The 21,097-nt window shown below is 38.9% G+C and overlaps 1 long non-coding RNA gene across 1 annotated transcript in view; it reads right to left on the bottom strand.

Annotated features, from left to right (window-relative positions):
* LOC144614062 (uncharacterized) overlaps nt 1–21,097 on the bottom strand; it is a 33,147-nt gene that overhangs the window by 4,136 nt on the left and 7,914 nt on the right. The window lies entirely within an intron of this gene.

Here is a 21,097-nt window from a genome sequence, read left to right as displayed (position 1 = left end):
TGTCTGATATATTTATCTTAACAAAAAAAGATACTTAAAATACCCCCCCCCAAATCCTATGTAGTAAGACTTTAAATTAATTCCAAGTTTTTCTTTTTTAAAAAAAAAATTTTTTTTTTAACGTTTATTTATTTTTGAGACAGAGAGAGACAGAGCATGAACAGGGGAGGGTCAGAGAGAGGGAGACACAGAATCCAAAACAGGCTCCAGGCTCTGAGCTGTCAGCACAGAGCCCGACGTGGGGCTCGAACTCATGGGCTGTGAGATCATGACCTGAGCCGAAGTCGGCCACTTAACCGACTGAGCCACCCAGGCACCCCCCAAGTTTTTCTTTAAACGATAGAGGCCTTCTCCATACCAATGGTTTTTTCATCAGGAAATACATCATTCAAAATAGGACAGTGGCTTAACCTTAAACTACATTTTAGAAAACAGATTGGGAAAAAGGTAGTTCTGTTTTAACCCCCCATCCCATCTCCACTGCCCCAGTGCTTAGCACTAAAAAGACAAATTGCTCAACCATTCTAACCTGCCTCCAAGATTAAAAGGGAGTTATTCAGTCATTTGTTCACAAATATTTACTGAACACCTACTGCATGCCAGATGGTCTAAGTGTTAAATTTAATAAAAGGGAGGAAAAAAAGCATTTCAACTCCAAACGATATAACGTGTTCTATTTATGAAGGAAGCTGGCTTAATTTATGGCAGTGGGGAAATAGGGTTGCCAGATAAAAATGCAAGATACCTAGCGAAATCTGAATTCTGGATAAACAACGAATACATTTTTGTGTAATACATGTTCATGTGGTACCTGGGATGTACTTCGACTAAAAATTGTTTATTGTTTAACTGGAATTCAGATTTCACTGGGTATCCTGTATTTTTATTTGCTAAATCTGGTGACCTTAGAGGAAGAGGACGAGCTATGCTGCTGCCTTGTCTCTGCAGAAGCTAGCTGGTGCTGGGAGAATGAAATCCAGGACAGACCTTCAGTGAAGCACGTAGCACGTGGATGGTGAGGCTTAAAGCATGCACAAATACACAGCAAGGGCAGAGAACTGAGATGTAGGAGCTGATTATTTTGCATAATAAAATTATATGTTATTAGGGGGCTGATACTGCGTAAGAAAAGGGAAAAGAATTGGGGTAAGGTAGTAGGAAGCTGGAGCCCAGGCAGAAAAGCCTAGTTTTGGTTGTTCACACTTCTATGATAACTGTTCTTCATCTTCCCAAATCTATGGCAGAGTGTGCTGCTAATACACATTTATGTGTATGTAAACAGAGGAATAGGAATGTTTTAATTTTTGAGAGAGAGAGAAAGAAAGTGAGCGCACTCCTTTATTGAGAGAGAGAGAGGCAGAGGCAGAGGGAGAGAGAATATTAAGTGGCCTCCATGTGTGCGGCACGGGCGTAGAATCTGACATGCACTCTATCTCATGACCTGAGCTGAAATCAAGTCAGACACTTAACCAACTGAGCCACCTAGGTGCCCAGGAATGTTTTAAACAGTAATGCTCACTTCAGTCTTCAGGGCTTTCATTCTTTGAGGTTCCAGCCATATAGCTTTACTGCAGACATAAATGAAGTAAACTGGGCCAATACTTTTTGGTTCAGTTCTACTTTGTTCTTGGTACCCAGCTGCAGCTACAGGATCCTTGGTCTTCTGGAGCTGGCAGGGAATCTGTGTCAGCTGTTGCCTGGGGTCCTAGGGCCAACCTACATATTTGTAATAAGTACCCAGAAGAAAGTTACCCTTCATTTCCTAGAAGCCAATAAAGTTCTTCCGTTTAAACTTTATGTCTGTGGATCTCACTCCAGGGGCATGTAGAAATCATTTTCTGCTGACTGCTCCCAAAGGTTGAAGCCAGCAGCCAGTGTTTTCATGCATTATCAGATGATAGATTCCTAAAGAACCCTCACAAAAAGTTGGCCATATCTGCCTGGCATTTTTTGCTCAGGGCCCATAGTCACTGGCCTTGCTCCATACCCTCTGGGTCTCTGGGATTCTATATCCCAGCTGGCTGTCAGGTAGGATGTCCCACTAGCCCCCTCTCCTGCTCTTCTGTGGCTGGGCCCATTTGGACAGCCTTGAGTACATCCTTTTCCATACTAGGAAGGCTCACACTCTCCCAGCCTGCCATTCTGAAGCCTTGCTTTTACTCTGTCCCTTTCACTTTGGAATCTTCCCCTTAAGAACTGGAATCTTAAATATATTGGCTTAATCATGGTGCGACCATTCAGCTTCTCTCTCAGACAACTTCTGCTCCCTTTTTGTCCCACACTCCAGCAATCTCCTTCCCTTGAGGCTCATGGCTCCCTCCCTCAGCCTTAGCTGCCAGGATATCTTGTCACCATTGAGGCTTGTCCTCTCACTTGTCTCCTGGGACCTGAACACAGATCATCTAATTCCATATTTCTTTTCTGTCTTAGAACTAAGAATGGTATGCCTTAGACAAGGTGTGAGAATTGCTACCTTGCACTTTCACGAGAGAGTGGGTAGAAGAAAAAGACCATACGTGATTCATGCTCACTGCTATGCTCACAGACTCGGTGATAAACTCCATGGCTGCAGACAATCAAAATATATACCTTGCTCACATAACAGAATGGGTTGAAAGCTGGCTTTTTCTCTACCTGGTAACCCTGGGACAAGGGTCCTTCCATACTGTGGCTCTACTATCTAATAGGGCTTCAGATTTATGTGCATTGAGTCTCCGATGCATTGACAGGAAAAGAAAGGATGGAGAACACAACACAACTCACACCCACTTCTTAAACATCTTGGGTGGAATCACACTTTCATCTAGATGCAAGGAGCTGGGAAATGTATGTGGTCCCTAATCTGGCAGCCACTATCCAGGGACAACTCTGTCATGGAAGTAGACATTGCACTTCTCTGCCACAGATGGTAATCTTTAATTGCCCCAGTCAAAAAGCTTCCACACTAAGAAAAAATGAATATGTAACATTGTTAAGACAGCTTTCATCAAACAGACCAAATAAATAGTGAATAAAAAATTTATGTGCAGAAGGAATGGAAAACAAAGTGATTTAAGCATTCTCTGAGTATTTTACCTATAGTATCCTCTTCCTCTTACATATAACGGTATACATAACTGTATGTATCTTATTTGTCAATCTCCTATAGTTAAACATAGATAATTGAGATATAACAGCATGTAACTGGTTTCTTAACTGCCTGTAGCTAAACACATCTACTTGAATAAAGTAGACCTAAGGGATATCAGGGCTTTCTCATTTTTTGTTATTGCATACAGAGTAAAAAAAGCACAAAGGTATATAGGTCTGAGAATTCTTGCTAAGCAGATTCATTCAACATACAGTAAGTGTCTACTATTCTCTCAGTCATTATCCTGGGCATAAAAACATCAGAACAATAAGCAGGTCCCTACTCTCAATAATGGATAATGGAGTAAAAGGGAATGTCAAAGTGGTTCCACTCTTAAAATTACACAATGCTGAGTTTATCCTTTCAGAAGAGAGGACTAGATGTCAGAATCTGCTATAACTGGCGGGGGAAAAATACCTTCACAAATGCACAAATGTTGTATAGATTAACTGTGTTGCTGGGGGGAGATGTGCGTAGAATCTGTCTTATTATCAGGGCTGGTCATATTATTACAGGGCATATAGCTGCCTACATGATATACTTTAAGAAGGTATGTATTATGTATGGTCCATTTTTTTTAAGTAGGCTTCATACCCAGTGCAGAGCCAAACACAGAGCTTGAACTCATGACCCTGATATCCAGGCCTGAACTGAGATCACAAGTCAAATGTTTAACCAACTGAGCCACCCAGGCACCCCAAATAGTGGGGGATTTTTAGAAGAAATGAGGATGAACTTAGAATGTTTTGGTATGTGTGGTTCTTGATGGCAAATCATTTTCCATTACTTCCTTGACCTGGAAGGCCACAACTTACTGATAAGTTAATATCTGGAGCCAATATTGCACATTATCACTCTTTTTTTTTTTTAAATTAAAAAGAAAAATTTTTTTTAACGTTTATTTATTTTTGAGACAGAGAGAGACAGAGTGTGAACAGGGGAGGGGCAGAGAGAGAGGGAGACAGAGAATCCGAAACAGGCTCCAGGCTCTGAGCTGTCAGCACAGAGCCCGACGCGGGGCTCAAACTCACAGACCGCGAGATCATGACCTGAGCTGAAGTCGGACACTTAACCAACTGAGCCACCCAGGCGCCCAGCACATTATCACTCTTAGCAATGAAGCAAATGGATCAGAGGACCAAAAGTTGAAAGGGAATCAGGGAGGCTTTGCTGGGCTGGCCATGTAAGTAGGAGTCAACCTAGAGTAATCCCAAATCAGGAGTGAGGAAAAATTATTACTTTTAAGGGTTAATGCTATTGTAAACCTCTGCTACTCATGACAATGCACCCTTTTTCCCCCTGGCTTGTCAGGGGAAAAAATCTAAAATTTTTTAGATTGTGAATATTTCTTCAGAATTCGGAAGTTGAGTTATTGATTTGAACAGGTTTTTTTTTTTTTTTTTTTTTTAACACCATTAGGGATGGAAAATTGGCACAAGGTCCACTGAGAATGGCAATGTGCTGGCCTTCTCCCAGACTGCCAAGCACATAAAGTACTTTTTCAGACTCCCAAACCTACCACATCTTTTGGTTTTCCCTGTTTGAACTCAGCTCTTATCAGGAGCCTTGTCATGAAGATCCACTAGATGGAAATAATACCTCCAACCTGCCATTTCCCTTTGTTGACCTCTTTTATTGCATTTACTGTATTTTATGGCGTTATTGTTTGTGTGCTCCTTATTTCTCTTACTTGATGGGAAACTGTAGGCAATCAAATGTGGTGGCTAAGAACATACTAGAGTCAGACAGATCTGGAAGAGCCCCACCCAGGCCACTGAATAAGTGTTTGATCTCAAAGCAATAGACAACTTCTTTAGGCCTTGATTTCTTCCTCTGAAAATGGATATCGAATAGTAAGTGAACTACCAATAGTGTGATACTTGGAATATAGCACTCAATGAGTGTTAGCTACTTTTCTTAGAGCCTTTTCCTTTGTTAGTTAATTTAATAACTTCAGTTTCAGGAAGCCAGTGTTCTTAAAGCCATTTCCCTGAGGACAGCCCTGTATTTTAGAGGTTATATCAACTTTCTGAAGGTTACACAGCTGGTTGGTAGGAGAATCTAAATTTGAACTCCAATAATGTCTGGGCCACCTCTCTTTCCAGGACAGCAAGGAGCCTCTATTTACTCACATCAATAATTAACTTATTTAAAAAAATTAATGTTTATTTATTTTTGATAGAGACAGAGCATGAGTGGGGGAGGGGCAGAGAGAGAGAGGGAAACACAGAATCCAAAGTAGGCTCCAGGTTCTGAGCTGTCCGCATAGAGCCTGACACAGGGCTTGAACTCATGAACCATGAGATCATCACCTGAGCCGAAGTCGGACACTTAACTGACTGAGCCACCCAGGAGCCCCAATAGCTGATTTATACTCTGAGGTTTTAATGACAATTTTTGTGTGTGTGGTTTTTTTTCCCCGTGAAATAAATAGGCTCCAGTAGGGATGGACCTTGACTCAAGTATCCCTGTGATCATCTCAGAAAGAGAATTTAGTAGGCATTCCGTGCTTTGTAACTTGAAAATTAAGAACAGATACTATTTTTAATTCTGAGCACTGATTTATTAATGTAAGAAAATGTTTAAATTTCTCTCATTCCAAAATATTTCACTCATGCCATGGTGCTAGAATTCCTAAATGCTGTAAAGTATAAGAAGAATATAATTTAATTACATTTTCTGAAAAAATACATTATAGTCTCTGAACTTTATTTCTCTGTAGCTTAAGAGTCAAAGACAGAGAACACCTAATTTAATTCTGTGAATATTTCCCCAAAAGGGGTTCAGATGATGGTGATGACACCAAATCCTGCTAAAAATCTTTCCGGTTTAGTTATTCTTGCACTAAAAAAGAAAGGCAGACAATTGAGATTTTAAAACACTTAAACAGCATTCTAATGCAAAACTGAGTTTTAATTTTTAAATAGACTACTTTGCAAAAAATATATAAAGCTCATTTTTATCGTTCCTCTTTATTCCTCTAAAAATTCTATCACAATCATAAAATGGTAAGTTACAGATTTTTTTTAAAGAAAGTATTTCACCGAAAGAGAATTAAAATAATTACTTTTAATTGTTTTCTGCTCACCGACCATACTTCCCAAATTAACTTATACCATCACAGAAAATATTTTAGTTCTGAAATACTGAAATAGTCTTTATTCCACATAATAATTCAAAACTTCTCTCAGTTGATCTCAGGTATTCATTTCAATGGAGCTTTTCTTTGGTCACTCAATAATTCAACCAACATTTATTGAGTGCCAATTACATGCTAGGCACCGTGCTCAGAGCTGAGGGACACAAGGCTGAAAAGATACATTCCCTACACTCAACAATCTCTCAGCAGACATTTAATGAAGAATTTTATTTTCCTGTTACAGTAAAATAAGCAGATACAAATTCCTCTAAGCATCATTAAGTACCCTCTATTTTAAATATGTCTCTCTTGACGTAAGACTCCACTATTTAATGCACTCAATGCACTGTTGAAGATTTTTAACCCTGAATCTGATGTTTTATTAGTTTCATCTCAAGCTACATTTGCTGATACCAATGAAGAGTTTCTGTCATTTAATCATATGATAATTATTTGACTGTCACCATGTATAAGGCAACACCATGTTCATTTCTCTGCAGGCTAAAAGCCACCAGTAAGTGGATACAAAAACTTAATGGAAAAGGTAGGAGCCTGAGCTGGAACTTTGGGTAAATAAAAAGGAAAACATATTTTCCAGTTACTGGCACTTGCATGAGGGTTAATGAGCATGATACTCATTTAATTGGATGAGTATTTCGTCTTCTCAAGGGATTTGCCAGCCACCATGCCCGGTATATATTAAGAAATGGGTTTAAAAATATTTTTTAAGTTTATTAAGAGAGAGAGAGAGAGAGAGAGAGAGAGAGAGAGAGAACGAGTGGGGGAGGGGCAGAGAGAGGGAGACACAGAATGTGAGCTGTCAGCACAGAGCCTGAAACGGGGCTCAAACCCATGGACCATGAGATCTGTGAGAGCTGAAATCAGATGCTTCAACTGAGCCACCCAGGTGCCCCACGAAATAGGGTTTTTAATCTAGAATCCTTTCCTGCTTCCTAATCCTGAAACTGCATTTAAATGACTAAGTGGACCCTACCTCCACTTTTTCAAAGATTCTAGTCAGCTTCAGTCAGTTAGGTCCTAGCTTCTTGTCCTGGTTCTTCTCCAGAGTCAGGAATGTGCACCAACTTATTAACAGGGGCTGGAGTGAGGTTGATAAGAATGACTTATGTTCAATATTATACAATTCTATGATATTTTCTAACACAGAGTGTATTCGTTCTTTTAAAAATGTTAAAAATTCAAAGACTACAAAACCATATTCTCTGGAGTCAAAGGTAGCTTTCAGCTCCGAAAAGGGCCTCCCAAATATTAAGACTCAAAAATGTAAGACATGTAAAAGGAGCTGGGGAGAGGGAGAGCTTTTCTAATCAGATCCCTCTATACTCCCACTTCTGGCTTTTCTTTGCTAAGTGGCTCTATCTCTCCACATTTATTCAGCCAAGTGTGTGCTGCCACTCTTCCCCATGGAGAGGAAGGAGAGGCACTGTATAGGTAGAACTTCTTTAAGTTAGTACATTTAGAAATAGAAATATGCCTGAAGGTTAATATGTGTGTTGTGGGGTGGTGATGGGAAATACGTTGTGAGGTAAAGGGGACTAGTTAAAAACTGATTTTGGAAATCTAGCTCTGGGAGGTTCAGTTACTGGCCATTGTCACACTTGACACATAGAAGCACCAGAACCAGAACTCAGGCATTTTCCTGCAGGTCTGAGGTCTTCCCACAGCTGCCTTATAGGGGTTTCATGGTTCAGGTCTTTCTAGTCTTGGACCTTAAAGTCAGTTGTAAGCGGTGATTGATCACCGGTTTTCTGGGGACAAATTTTATCTACCAGATGAGCACTTCTGTGAGTCCTGAGCAAACCAGTACCCTTCAAGTAACTAGTTTACTCATAATGAATTCAGTTTCTTAACATTCTCTGTTCTTTACATGCCATGACACCATCCTGGAAATTAAGTGTTTGTTTTTAGGATGGCTGAAGCTGAACCTCGGCGACAAAGGAAAACTACCTGGGAGAGTTCATCTTCTTTCTGTACCTTCAGTTGTGCTCTTTTGGGTCCTTTGACTAGGACCATCTTGAGTATATAATCTGAATGTGGACCGCTCCATTTTAGTCTCTGTTCCAGTGTCAAGTCCCTGGATGCCACAGGCCTGTCCAAAATCTTGAGATTTTGAGGATTAAAAAAAAATAGCAATGCATCTTAAGGCCTCCTGGAATAAATTTATGTATAAATAGTTTGCAGTTCAGATCGATGTGTTTTTAGAACTTGATAATAGTGCAGCCTCTGTTGGTTAAGCACATCAGTGTTCCATTATTGGAATAAAATTTGGTGGCATGCCAAATGTCTTCTGATTTGATTATCAGAATGATAGCCAACTTGAAAAAGTAACCTAGCATCTGTGAAATTCCTTATCACTGAGATAACTGATTTTATATTGACATTTTCTAGTTTCTTCATTTGCTTTTGCTTTTCTTCCTGAGCAGCATATTTATTGTTGTTATTTTGGATCACTTTTTGTGATGTTGGTATTAAGTGAGACAGCTATGTAAACAAGTTGCAAGGGATTATTAGTTTATCAGTGGAAGGATGTCTGGTCCATTGCCAAGATTCATTGATCTGTTTATTATGACTCTACTCAGTACGATTTTAGTGGCAATTTAAAAAAATGGTCTTAGGGTTTCATTTACAGAAGTCCACTGGTTCATTTATTAACCCACATTTGAGGGCTAACTTGCTGTATAATCTTACTAGCATTATTATGACAGTTGTTGTAACACACCGCAGCCAGGGAGCAATATCCCAATTATACGTTCTATTGTTTCACTTGTGATATGAGAGCAATACAAATTGTTGATGATAATTATGTTGATTTTCACCAGTTTGCAAATTAGTAAATTAGTACATTTAGAAATATAAATATACCCGAAGGCTAATATGTGTGTTGGGGCTAGTTAACAAGTATTTATTAAGTGCCTATGGTCTGTGTGGTGGACTATTAACAGTCACAGTATAAGGATATCAGCAATGGTGTAAAACAAACAAGGAACCTGCCTAGCACAGGGTATAGTTTCTGCCAGATAAAAATCAAAGTATCTTACTAATTGACTTAGTCTTTCCCGGTAACAACCAACCCTAAACTTAATGGCATAAAACGATTTATTATTGCCCACAATTCTGTGGGCTGGCTGGGCTATTCTTTGGCTGTTGTTACCTGGGCTTAGTCGTGCTAGAGAAGCATCCTGCTGAAGGGTCAGCTAGGTTGGAAGGAATAGCCTCGTTCACATGAATGGCAGTTAGTGCTGGCTGTGGGCTGGGTACCTTGTTTCTCTTCCAGGTGGCCTCTCATCGTCCAGTAGGCTAAACCAGCCTCCTTATGTGTTCTCAGGGTGATGGTCCAAGAGTGTGAAAGAGGAAACTGCAAGGCTTCTGCAGATATAGCTTCAGAACTACATACCATCATTTCTGCTATGCTCTATTGATCAAAGTAAGACACAAGTCCAGCACGGATTTACAGGAGTGGAGAAACAGACTTGATGAAAGGAAAGGCAAAGACACATTATAAAGGTGTGCATAAACCAGGATGGGTGGGATCCAGACCATATGTTGCAATTTACCACACCTGCCTTGTATAAATGAGGCTTTTACAAGGGTTATCTTTGCATTTCAAAACTTCTATTCTTTTGTTATGGATGATTATATAAACACCCGGCTCTTGGGGAACCTGGGTGGCTCAGTCTGTGAAGCATCTGACTTTTGATTTTAGCTCAGCTCATGATTCCTTGGTTTGTGAGTTTGAGCCCCACATCAGACTCTGCATTGCCGGTGCAGAGCCTGCTTGGGATTCTCTCTCCTTCCCTCTCTGCTCCTCCTCCACTCACGTGCATTCTCTTGCTCTCTCTCAAAATAAATAAATAAACTTAAAAAAAAAACACAAAAAACCCCAAAAAACAAAAACCTGAAAACCCAGCTCTTCTCATACCTGAAGTCTGTGTAAGTTCCTTTTCTTATGTTCAATTTAAGTTCTTCAAGTGCTAAAGAACTTGTATACATGTTTTTTGTTTTTTGGGTTTTTTTTTTGACAGCAAGAGTATGTGGGCAAGCTAGTGCAGGGGAGGGACAGAGGGAAAGGGAGAGAAAATCTTAAGGCTCCACGCCCAGCACAGGACTCAATCTCACAACCATGAGATCACGACATGAGCTAAAATTTAGAGTTGGATGCTTAACCCACTGAGCCACCCAGACACTCCCATAATTTTCTCTTCAAAGCTTCTGGTCTAATGTTCTGAAAACAGTTGGTCTCTATTTGACTTAATATTCAGTTTTAAAACAGTGTACTGTAATGTATTTTTCAAAAAACTGCTAGAAGGGGGGCCTAGCTGGCTCAGTTGGAAAAACTTGCAACTCTTGATCTTGGGGTGGTAAGTTCGAGCCCCATGTTGGGTGTAGATATTACTTAAATAAACAAACTTAAAAAAATTGCTAGAGGAAAATAATCATAGAACTCTGAACACAAAGAGGAACTAATTAACATTCTGTTTCCCAATATTTAAGTCCAGTTATCTTCAGTTGCTTTTAAAATTTTAAGCATGGGCAGTGGGGGGTGCTTGGGTGGCTCAGTTGCTTAAGCGTCTGACTCTTGAGTTGGGCTCAGGTCATGATCTTACAGTCGTGAGTTCAAGCCCCACATCAGCTCTGCACTGACAGTGTGGAGCCTGCTTGGGATTCTGTCTCCGCCTCTCTCTGCCCCTCCCCTGCTTGCTCTCTCTATCTCTCTCTCAAAATAAATAAAAATAAACTCAAAAAAATTTTTTTAAGCTGGAAGACATTTTCCTCTTTAAACTTTTAAAGAATCTTCTCCTGAAAACAATGGGTTCCAAAGTAATAGTATAGTACTCTAGAAAATAAGGTGTTAAGTGTACAGCAATTTAGATGTGTTCCATATTTAGAATAAATGTACTCATATTATTTTCTGTTATTGCACATTGCTTCTATATTAGAACACCAGATTTGATTCACAGATCCCCAGGAAATAAGTCTTTGCACAATGAAGTTGACCATGCAATTTATTTATAATTTAAATCATTTTCAGAATGCTCTGTCTCACTCTTTTCTCCCTCACTGGCAATTGGTGCCATCAATTTCCTGTGCATTCTTCTGGAATATGTTATCCATATACATGCAAATATAAAGAGAGATTCCCTTTTTCTTCTATAGGTAGCATACTATATATGATGTTCTTCGCCTTGCTTTTTCTCATTATATCTTATTCCATTTCAGTATTTCATTCTTTTTTAGAGCTACATAATATTCAACAGTATAGCTATACCATACTTATTCAATCAGTACCCTACTGAATGAACACTTACGCTGTTTCCTACCTTTTGCCTTTCCAAACAAAGTTACAATGAATTACTAGGTCACTTTCCTCAAGTGGAAGTATATTTAGGATTTCCTAGTTGTTTGAAAAATATGTACATCTATATTTGTGATAAATATTGTTAAGTTGACTTCTGTAACAGCTAAATCAATTTATATTTCTATCAGAAGAGTGTGCATGAGGGGGTGTCTGGCTGGCTCGTTTGAAAGAGCACGTGACTCTTGGCTATTATTGACTTTAGTAATTATTATTACAACTTTCTTTTCTACTATGCCTTAAAGTCAACAAAATAATATATTCTGAGTTATGTGAACAACAGTGGGTTAGGTTTTACTATGCTAATTTTGCTGGTGATGATCTGGAAAATCAAGTGTTTGTCCTATATAACTTGTCTAGAGTTGTGTAGCAAATAGGGATCAAAATCTGGTCTGGAAGTCAGGTTTTCTAGTAGCCCAATGAAGCAGTTGTAAATTTTGCTAGACGCTAACTTGTCCATTTACCCAGACGTATGGCACTAAAATAGCTTCATATTTTGTAATTATTAAGCACTAGGAAAATAATATAGACTATGGAAGATAGCAGAGCCAATCCTAGGCAAGATGGAAATTCTAAGGTTTCCTTGAATTTATACCTATTCTTCTCTGGAAAAATCTGGAGTATGAAAGGTTTTATCACTTCTTGATACTGTCTCTGAAAGTAAGTGTAGGGTTTAAAAGGCATTGTTCACCATCTCCCCCTCTAACACACACTCCATGGTCTCCATAGAGAAAAGGAAACCTGTATTAAACAAGTTAGTGTCTGGCAAAAATACCACAGACTGGGTGGTTTAAATTACAGACATTTATTTCTCAAAGTTCTGAAGGCTGAAGTCTAAGATCAAGGTGCTGGCCAATTCAATTATTGGTGAGAGCTCTCTTCTTAGCTTGCAGATGGCTGCCTTTTCTCTGTCTCTTCACAAGGTAGAGAGAGAACATCTCTTCTTTCTTCCTCTTCACATAAAGTCACTAATCCCAGCAGGAGAGCCCCACCCTCCTGATGTCATCTAGCTCTAATTACCTCCCATGCGGTCCATCTACAAATACCATCATATTGGAGGTTAAGCCTTCAGTATGAATTTTAGGACACAATTTAGTCCATAGCAAAGTCTGTGATGAAATGATGAGGCTCCAGCCTCCCAGTCTCAGCTCTGGAATTGGTGACAATTAGCAACCCATACTTGTCCCAGACTTGAACAGGAACTAAACCCACATCATCTCCATATTGGTATCCCCAGTTGCTTTCTTGCCTTCTTTTATTCTGTATATTCACAAATATCTATTGAGCACCTACTGTGGGCCTTGCATTGTTTTCTAAGTGCCAGGAATAGCACTGAACAAAACTAAAGATCTACACTGATAATGTTTACATTCTCCTAGGGATAGACAAATAACAAACATTTAATGTTGAAAAGTAATGGAGCTAAGAGGAAGAACAGAGGAGTTCCATGTTTTTCAGCACTTCTGAAATTACCTGAAATAGTATTTAAGAAAAAGAACACTAGCTAATATTGAGCTCTTTCTATGTGCTATATACTGTGCTAAACAGTTTGCTTGGGTTTATTCATTAATCTTCACAAAGCCTAACTCTTCCCTATTTCATAAATAGTCATTATTATTATCTCCATTTTTCAGATGAGGAAACTATAGCGCAGAGAAGTTACATCATCTGTTTTAGAGCACACCATTTGACCACACCATTAGTAAATGATCAAGTCAGGTTTTCAGGTAACATGTATACTTAATCAGAGTGCCCAATGCCCATTTGTATGAACTTAGGGTAAAGTCTATTCCATTGTTAAACTGAGATATAATTTACATGTCATAAAATTCACTCTTTTAAGGTGTACTGTTTTATAGTTTTTAGTATATTCACAGGTTGTGAAGCCAATGCCAATATCTGGTCTTGGAATATTTTCATCACACCAAAAAGAAATAATACTCTTTAGTCCTTAATCACCATTTCCTCTTCCCCCAGCTCCTGGGAACCACTTCTACTTTCTGTCTTTATGGATTTAGCTATCCAGGATATATCATGTAAATGGAATCATACAATATATAGTTTTTTGTGTCTTGTTTCTTTCACTTAACATAATGTTTTTAAGACATCCATTTTGTAGCATGTGTTACTACTATATTCCTTCATATGGCTGAATAATATTTTATTCAATGGACATTAAATCTTTTATTTATCTATTCATCAGTTGATAGACATTTAGGTTGTTTCCACTTTCTGGCTATTATGAACGATGCTATGAACATTCCTGTACACGTTTTTGTGTGGACATAAGTTTGCAATTCTCTTGGGTATAACATGTCTAGGAATGGACTCTATGTTTAACTTTTTGAAGAACTACCAAACTGTTTTCCAGAGTGACTACACAATTTTACATTTTCACCAGGAGTGGTTGAGAGTTCTGAGTTTTCTACATCTATTATTATCTGTCTTTTGATTATCACCAGTCTAGGGGATGTGAAGTAGTATCTTAATGTAATTTTAAAATGCTATAAACACATAATATAAAACGTACCATCTTAACCATTTTTAAGTGTACTGTTCAGTGGCATTAAGTACATTCAGACTGTCATGGGACCGTCACCACCATCCATCTATAGAACCTCTTTCATGTTGTAAAACTTAAACACTGTACCTCTTAAACAGGAACCCTGCAATTTCCTTTCCCCACAGTCCACTGCAACCACCATTGTCCTCTTCGTTACTATGAGTTTGACTACTCTATGTACCTCATATCAGTGGAATCTTATAGCATTTGTCCTTTTGTGACTGGCTTATTTCACTTAGCATAATGTCTTCAAGGTTCACTGATGTTGTAGCATGGGTTCAATGTGGTTTTTATTTACATTTCCCTGATGACTCATAATGTTCACGTATTTATTGGTCATTTGTACATTTCCTTTGAAGAAATGTCTATTCAGATCCTTTGTCTATAACATAATGACTAATCCTAAACTAAAACCTACTTTATGAATTGTGTACAACATATTTCTAGGTACTTCCTTTATTTTTTTCCTCTAGAATTCATACAATGAGGTGTATCATAATAACTGAAACTCCTGACCAATCCTGATGTGCTTGCTGGCCTAATAAAGGAAACTGTTGGGTACCTGGGTGGCTCAGTAGATTAAGCCTCTGACTCTTGATTTAGGCTCATGTCATGATCCCATGGTCATGGGATCAGCCCACATTGGGCTCTATGCTGTGTGTAGAGCCTGCTTAAGATTCTCTCTCTTCCTCTCTATCAGCCCCTGTAGACTGCTCACGCATGTGCTCATGCACTGCTCTCTCAAAAAAAACAAAACAGAAACAACCCAAAGAAAAATGTTAATTATGTTTATTAGAAATATAAATAATTTTAGAATTCATATGTATTTTAATCAGTCTGATGTTTAAAAATTGGTAATGGATATAGATTCTAATTAATCTTTCATTCCTATTTTCCTCATTTCAGTCCATCTTAGATTGTTGCCTAAATAATTATCAACAGTATAAATGTGATCATGTCGTTCCCTAGCTCAAAAGCTTCCATAGCTCCTCATTACCAACCAAAATAAATACAATCTTCTCCATAATTAGACCTTTTATTTTTTTGACTGAAGAAACTGGTAAGAAACTACATTTAATATTATATAAAGAATTAGAACACAAACATATATAAGCAAACACACAAACAACAGAAACAAATCTTTCACAAAAAGTTCCTATCCTTATAGCATACAAATGTATTCTGATATTTTGGAATTTTTTTGAAAGTATGAAATGAGATTCACTAAACTGATTTTCAAGATTAAGTTTGGAAAACATCATTCTACAACATGGCCAATCATGGCAAGGTTCTTCAGAGTACAGTAAAACTTACTCCAGTGATTTTCAAACCTAGTTGTACATTAAAATCACTTGGAGAACTGGTGGGGGTGGAGGGTTGGGGGGAAGCAAGCTAATCTAGATCTCCATTCTTAAAAATTCTCATTCATAAGGTCTGGGAAGGAGCCCAGAAATCTGTGTTTTTATTAAACCTTCCCAGTTAATTCAATAGTTGTTAATTCAGGGCCAGGTTTAAGATCCACTGTTCTTACCATATACTACTTGCCCTTCCCCCATCTCAAACAAGTATTTCTTGCTTCTTACACACTCTTTGTTTGCACATTCATTTTCCTCCACCTGAAATTTGTGCCCTCTGCCTATTGGAATCTTTCCAGTTCTATTTCAAATACCATTTCCTAGTTATTTCTCCAACCAGAAAGGTCTCCCTAGACTTCCTATGAGTCTTTATTAGGGCTTTGTTGATGGCACTTTTCTTGCCCCACCTCACTGTGCTTATCTTCCTACTATGTTGTAAGCAACTACATTATAATTACCCCTCAGTGGGAGTACAATGGCCTATGCAAAGTCAGGATTTGATAAACTGCCTTGAACTGGAATGGAACTGAAACCTTTCATTGTGGGAGAATATGCCACTTAATACAGAGTTTAAGCTACTTAATAAAGAGTTTAAACAATTCAAACTCTGCTACATTTTAATGTGATATTATGGGATAAATACGTGAGTGTTTAGTCTTTCTGCAAGTGATATTCATGCAAGCTAGCCTTTGGTTAGCTTTTCCTCAACCTATTTATCACCGTCCTCCATAGGAAGACATATTGACCAGATCTAAATGTCCATATCCAAAACAGAGTAAAACTCTCCCCATCTTATTTGGTGTTAGGTTTCCCTAAGAGCTTCCAGTCTCTGTGCCTGGAGGTTTCCAGGTCAGGTCTCTGAGCTTTAAGCAAATGAAATACCCTAAGCATTTTGTTCACAACAGATTTGGCTGTGTGTGTTTAGAGCACCATTACAGTATTATGTTTTCCATTTTGCATGGGTATAAATTAAAGTACAGAGAAGATTTGATTAGCTTGAGATCCCAGAGTGACTGGCAATGATGGGAATAAAGGCTTGCTCCCCAGATTCCTGGCCCAGTTCACTCTGTACCAAACCACAGGTATGCTGCCTTTTTGCTGATGAGGCCACACAATGTTCCTTGGAGGGGATACCCACTAGCTCTAGGAGGATGAAGGCACATAAGGAGGCTTTGAGAGAGCCATTTGGAGAGTCAGACTAAGGGCCAATTGTCCGGTAAGATTGAGTGAGCATTTCTGAATGTGGTTTAGAAAACATGTGGTGAGAAAATACTTAATGGGGCTTGGGGATATTTATTTTAAATGTCAAGTTGGGGCACCTGGGTGGCTCAGTCGGTTAAATATCCGACTTCGGCTCAGGTCATGATCTTGCAGTCTGTAAGTTCGAGCCCTGTGTTGGGCTCTGTGCTGACAGCTCAGAGCCTGGAGCCTTGTTTGGATTCTGTGTACCCCCCTCTTTCTGTTCCTCCCCCACTTGTGCTCTGTTTCGCTCTGTCTCTCAAAAATAAATAAACGTTAAAAAAATTTTAAATGTCAAGCCACTTTGCATTTATGAGTAATATCTAGTCTTGCATGTCCATCTTTTACTCTGAGTGTAATGCAAATGAAATAATAAGCCAATATAATGTTTTTAAAAGTATGCCATCATTTGAATCCTTAGGAAACTCTGGGAATTTAAAATAACACCAATGACAAAGCAAAGGTGACAGGGATCCACTTGTGGAACTTGGTATCAGCATTTGCCGGGATTTGAAAATCCGGCCTCTAGATAAACTCTTAGAAGGAAAATCACTGAGGATTCCCACCATGTACCCAAGGTCCTATGCCCCCTGCCTTACCTTGCCCCAATCCAACAGTGGATTCTCTGGCTGGTGAACCTCATCTCATCTAGAACTACAAACAACTTTGGATCTTTCCTTATTCACAGTAATGGTTTTGACTAAATACTTGAGTTCTCTCTGCCTAGCCTCTCCTACTTAAAGCCTATTTTCCCTTCCCACTATTTCCTTTCCCTGAGGACACCAACCACAGGAACCTTCTTTAAATTCCTTTCTCACCCTTTTCCCTGCCTCAGGGCCTGTGCCTAGGAGGAACTTCCCACTGATCTTTACAAGGTTTATCATTGTTCTAATCTTAGCTGGAATATCACCTGGTCAGAGAATACCACCTGACTATCCAAGGTAAACCATATAATCACAGTTATCCACAACCAACAACCCACTCCTAGTCTTTCTGGATCACAGCACCTATTTCATTGTCATTAAAGCATGTGTCACCACTTGAACTCTCATCTGTTAACTTTTTCATTGTATCTCTGCCACTAGATAGTAAGTTCAGGGAGACTACCAGCCTTTTCTAATTCTGGTCAGGGCTTCATCCTCAGCACCTAGAGCAGTGCCTGGCATCTAGTAAGTGCTAAATATGGATATGTTGAGTAAATGAAATACCCATCAATGATGTCATGGGGGAAATGCCTCTTTAACCTATGGACTGCTCTAAGAAGTTGCCTAATAATGATCTTTGGAATGACTTCAGCAAGTGCATTACGCGATATCCCCCAAATGTCAGCTGGCTGTACAGTAAAAGTAAATATTAGCCAGGCTTCACGGTTCACCCAGGAAGATGAACTCAGAGTTTGTATAAGCAGTGCGGTCAGCTTCCTATTGGACAATCTTTTACACACAGGTAGTAAAGTATGGAGGGCAGGTATACGAGGCTTCGAGGAGTAGCTGTACCCTTATATGCTGTGCCTGCTGCAGGCAGCAGAAGAGCTCTGATGAAAAGCAGAGGAAATTACAGTTGTCGGGTCTTGTGGTCACAAGGGCATGTGTTGCATATGCAAGGTCATCATGGGATAATTCAGGGTGTAGCTTGCACACATTCTGCTGCTGAAAGAGAGATTTTTTTTCCTACCACATCCGACACATGGTTTGCCAGAGGAAGGGCACGAGATCAGCAGCACTGATGAGCTGGCTTGGTATGTTTAGGCCACAACTCTACTAAACCAATGACTCCCTTCTGACTCCTCCAAGAGAGCCAAAGGAATTTATTCATTACCAAGTGTGAATAGCAATCACACAAAGCCACCAGATTGCTTTTGCCTGTTATACCAGAGGTCACCTCTCAAAAAAAAAAAAAAATAAAATCTTAAATAATAACATTGTCAATACCTACTGCACTAAAATCTTCGGGTGAGAAGAATGTTAACCACTTTTAAGCTACAGATACATACAAGTTTTATTTCTCCATTATAAATCTAGAAATAAAAGAGAACCATAATATAAAGCTACATTTGGAAAAGCACACGGTACTCTTAACTATGTGTAAAGTGGATGTAAGGCCATACAAATCCTCAGTCCTGTTTACAGGCTGGCATGCACATTAATCTATGTAAATAAGTGATTGGGACTTCCCCAAAGTTGTTGGTGATGCTAAGAGTCAGAGAGTATGAGACCATATGGTCATTTAATACATATGTCCATTAGTGGACAAAGCAATGACATGGGAATTCGTAGCTTTGCTATAATTCTGAGTTTTCTACTTTTGTAGAAAGGCCCTGTGGCCTTCACAAAGTTATTTCATCTTTCTGGGCTTTAATTTCTTTATCTGTAAAATGTGAATGATAATTACCTTACAGGGCTATTGATAAAATAAAGTGAGATGATCAGGGTAAAGTGCTTTGTAGATATTCAGTAAGTGTTACTTCCTATTTTCTGGTCCCCAGGAGATGCAGTAGCTCAGTTGAAGGTAAATAGGGCCATCCCTAGGTAAACTATGCTTTAAGCTCAACCTTCGGCCTTTTTACACCTGGCCTAAAGCCCTACAGCATTTCAACCTCTTCAACTTTATCACAATGGCCATCAGTCTCATACTTGTTGACTTGATGGATTTCTCTGTAAATTACTCCCTGTGAATTTTGTTTGGCTACAAAACCAAACTCAGAAGGTGTTTAACTTTGGTTGGTAATTTGGGTAGAGATTTAGTACATGGAACGAGACCCTTGCATTCTTTTAGGCTAGACAAGTTGAGTCATAGTTTTATATAATTGAATAGTATTAGCCCAGCAAAATAATAAACACTTTTGCTTACATAAGTCAAATTAGAAGATAAATAGCTTATGACATTTTAGTCGTAAGTGTAGGATAAGAACGAGGGCCTTAAAATTTAATCAGGCACATTTTTAAAGCATTCTCAGGGTAAGCGCTAAACAATTATATACGAATGGAGGAAGAAGTATGTGGTACATAAATGAGATACATATTTTCTTAGTAGGAAGAAGGTGACTTGGCTATACAAGCACAGAGAACACAGGAGATGAGCAAAGATACATAGGGGAGGGGGTTCTATTTGACAAATTACACGGCAATTATCCACATAACTCAGAAGCAATGAGGCTTTAACAAAGAGTCTCCCTACTTTAGCAGCTGACACACTACATGAGTAAAGCAACAAGTGAATACATCAAAACACTATGCAATCATAATAAAGCAAAAGGAGGCGCCTGGGTGGCTCAATCAGTTAAGCGTCTGACTTCAGCTCAGGTCATGATCTCACAGCTCATGAGTTCAAGCCCCGTGTCAGGCTCTATGCTGATAGCTCAGAGCCTGAAGCCACCTTCAGATTCTGTGTCTCCCTCTCTCTGCTCCTCACCAGCTCACACTCTGTCTCTCTCTCCTTCAGAAATAAATAAACATTTGGGGTGCCTGGATGGCTCAGTCAGTTGAGTGTCCGACTTTGGCTCAGGCCATGATCTCACAGCTCGTGAGTTCGAACCCAGCATTGGGCTGTTTCAGATTCTGTGTCTCCCTCTCTCTCTGCCCCTAACCCACTTGCATTCTGTCTCTGTCTCTCTCAAAAAAAAAAAAAAAAAAAAAAAAAAAAAAAAAAAAAGTAAATAAATAAACATTGAAAAAAATAATAAACATTTAAAAAAATTAAAATAAAGCAAACAGAAAGTGGCCTGGCCCTAATGTCCAGATGATCAGACACAACTGGAGTCAAAACTTAATCATTAGCACATGTAACATTAGAACTGTGATAAGAGGACTTTAATTCCTATAGAAATATGCTCTTTATCTGAAACTATTTCAGTCTAAGATGTTTTCATAAATTATCTCATAAACACTTTTCTTTGTTTATGTGCTTGTCACTCTACCAAGGATGGTGCGGGGTTGAAAAATGTGTAATCAATAGGGTTTCTGCCCTCAAAGAGCTTACTCTCTCATTAAGGAGAGAAGATAGACACATGCAAAACAACCATAAATACACAACAGCATGCAATTAGGTGATGAATCAATACTCCATTTATAGTATAAATGCTATAAAAGTTCAGAAGAGTAAGAAAGCCACAGAAATAAAGGAAGATTCCATGAAGGATGTGGCATTTGATCAAATTCTTGAAAGATGGGTAGTATTTAAGGATTAGAAGATAAACCTGAGATGCAATCTTCACTTTAACACTTACATGTTGTGTGTCCTTAGGCAAGATATTTAAAGCTGCAAAGCCTCTTTCTCATCCATACAGTAGGAAGGATAA

Source organism: Panthera onca, chromosome D4, assembly GCF_046562875.1.
Source record: "Panthera onca isolate mPanOnc1 chromosome D4, mPanOnc1 haplotype 2, whole genome shotgun sequence".
Taxonomy (NCBI): Eukaryota; Metazoa; Chordata; class Mammalia; order Carnivora; family Felidae; genus Panthera; species Panthera onca.
Note: the sequence above shows the minus strand (reverse complement) of the source record. Positions and strands in the feature narration are given on the sequence as shown.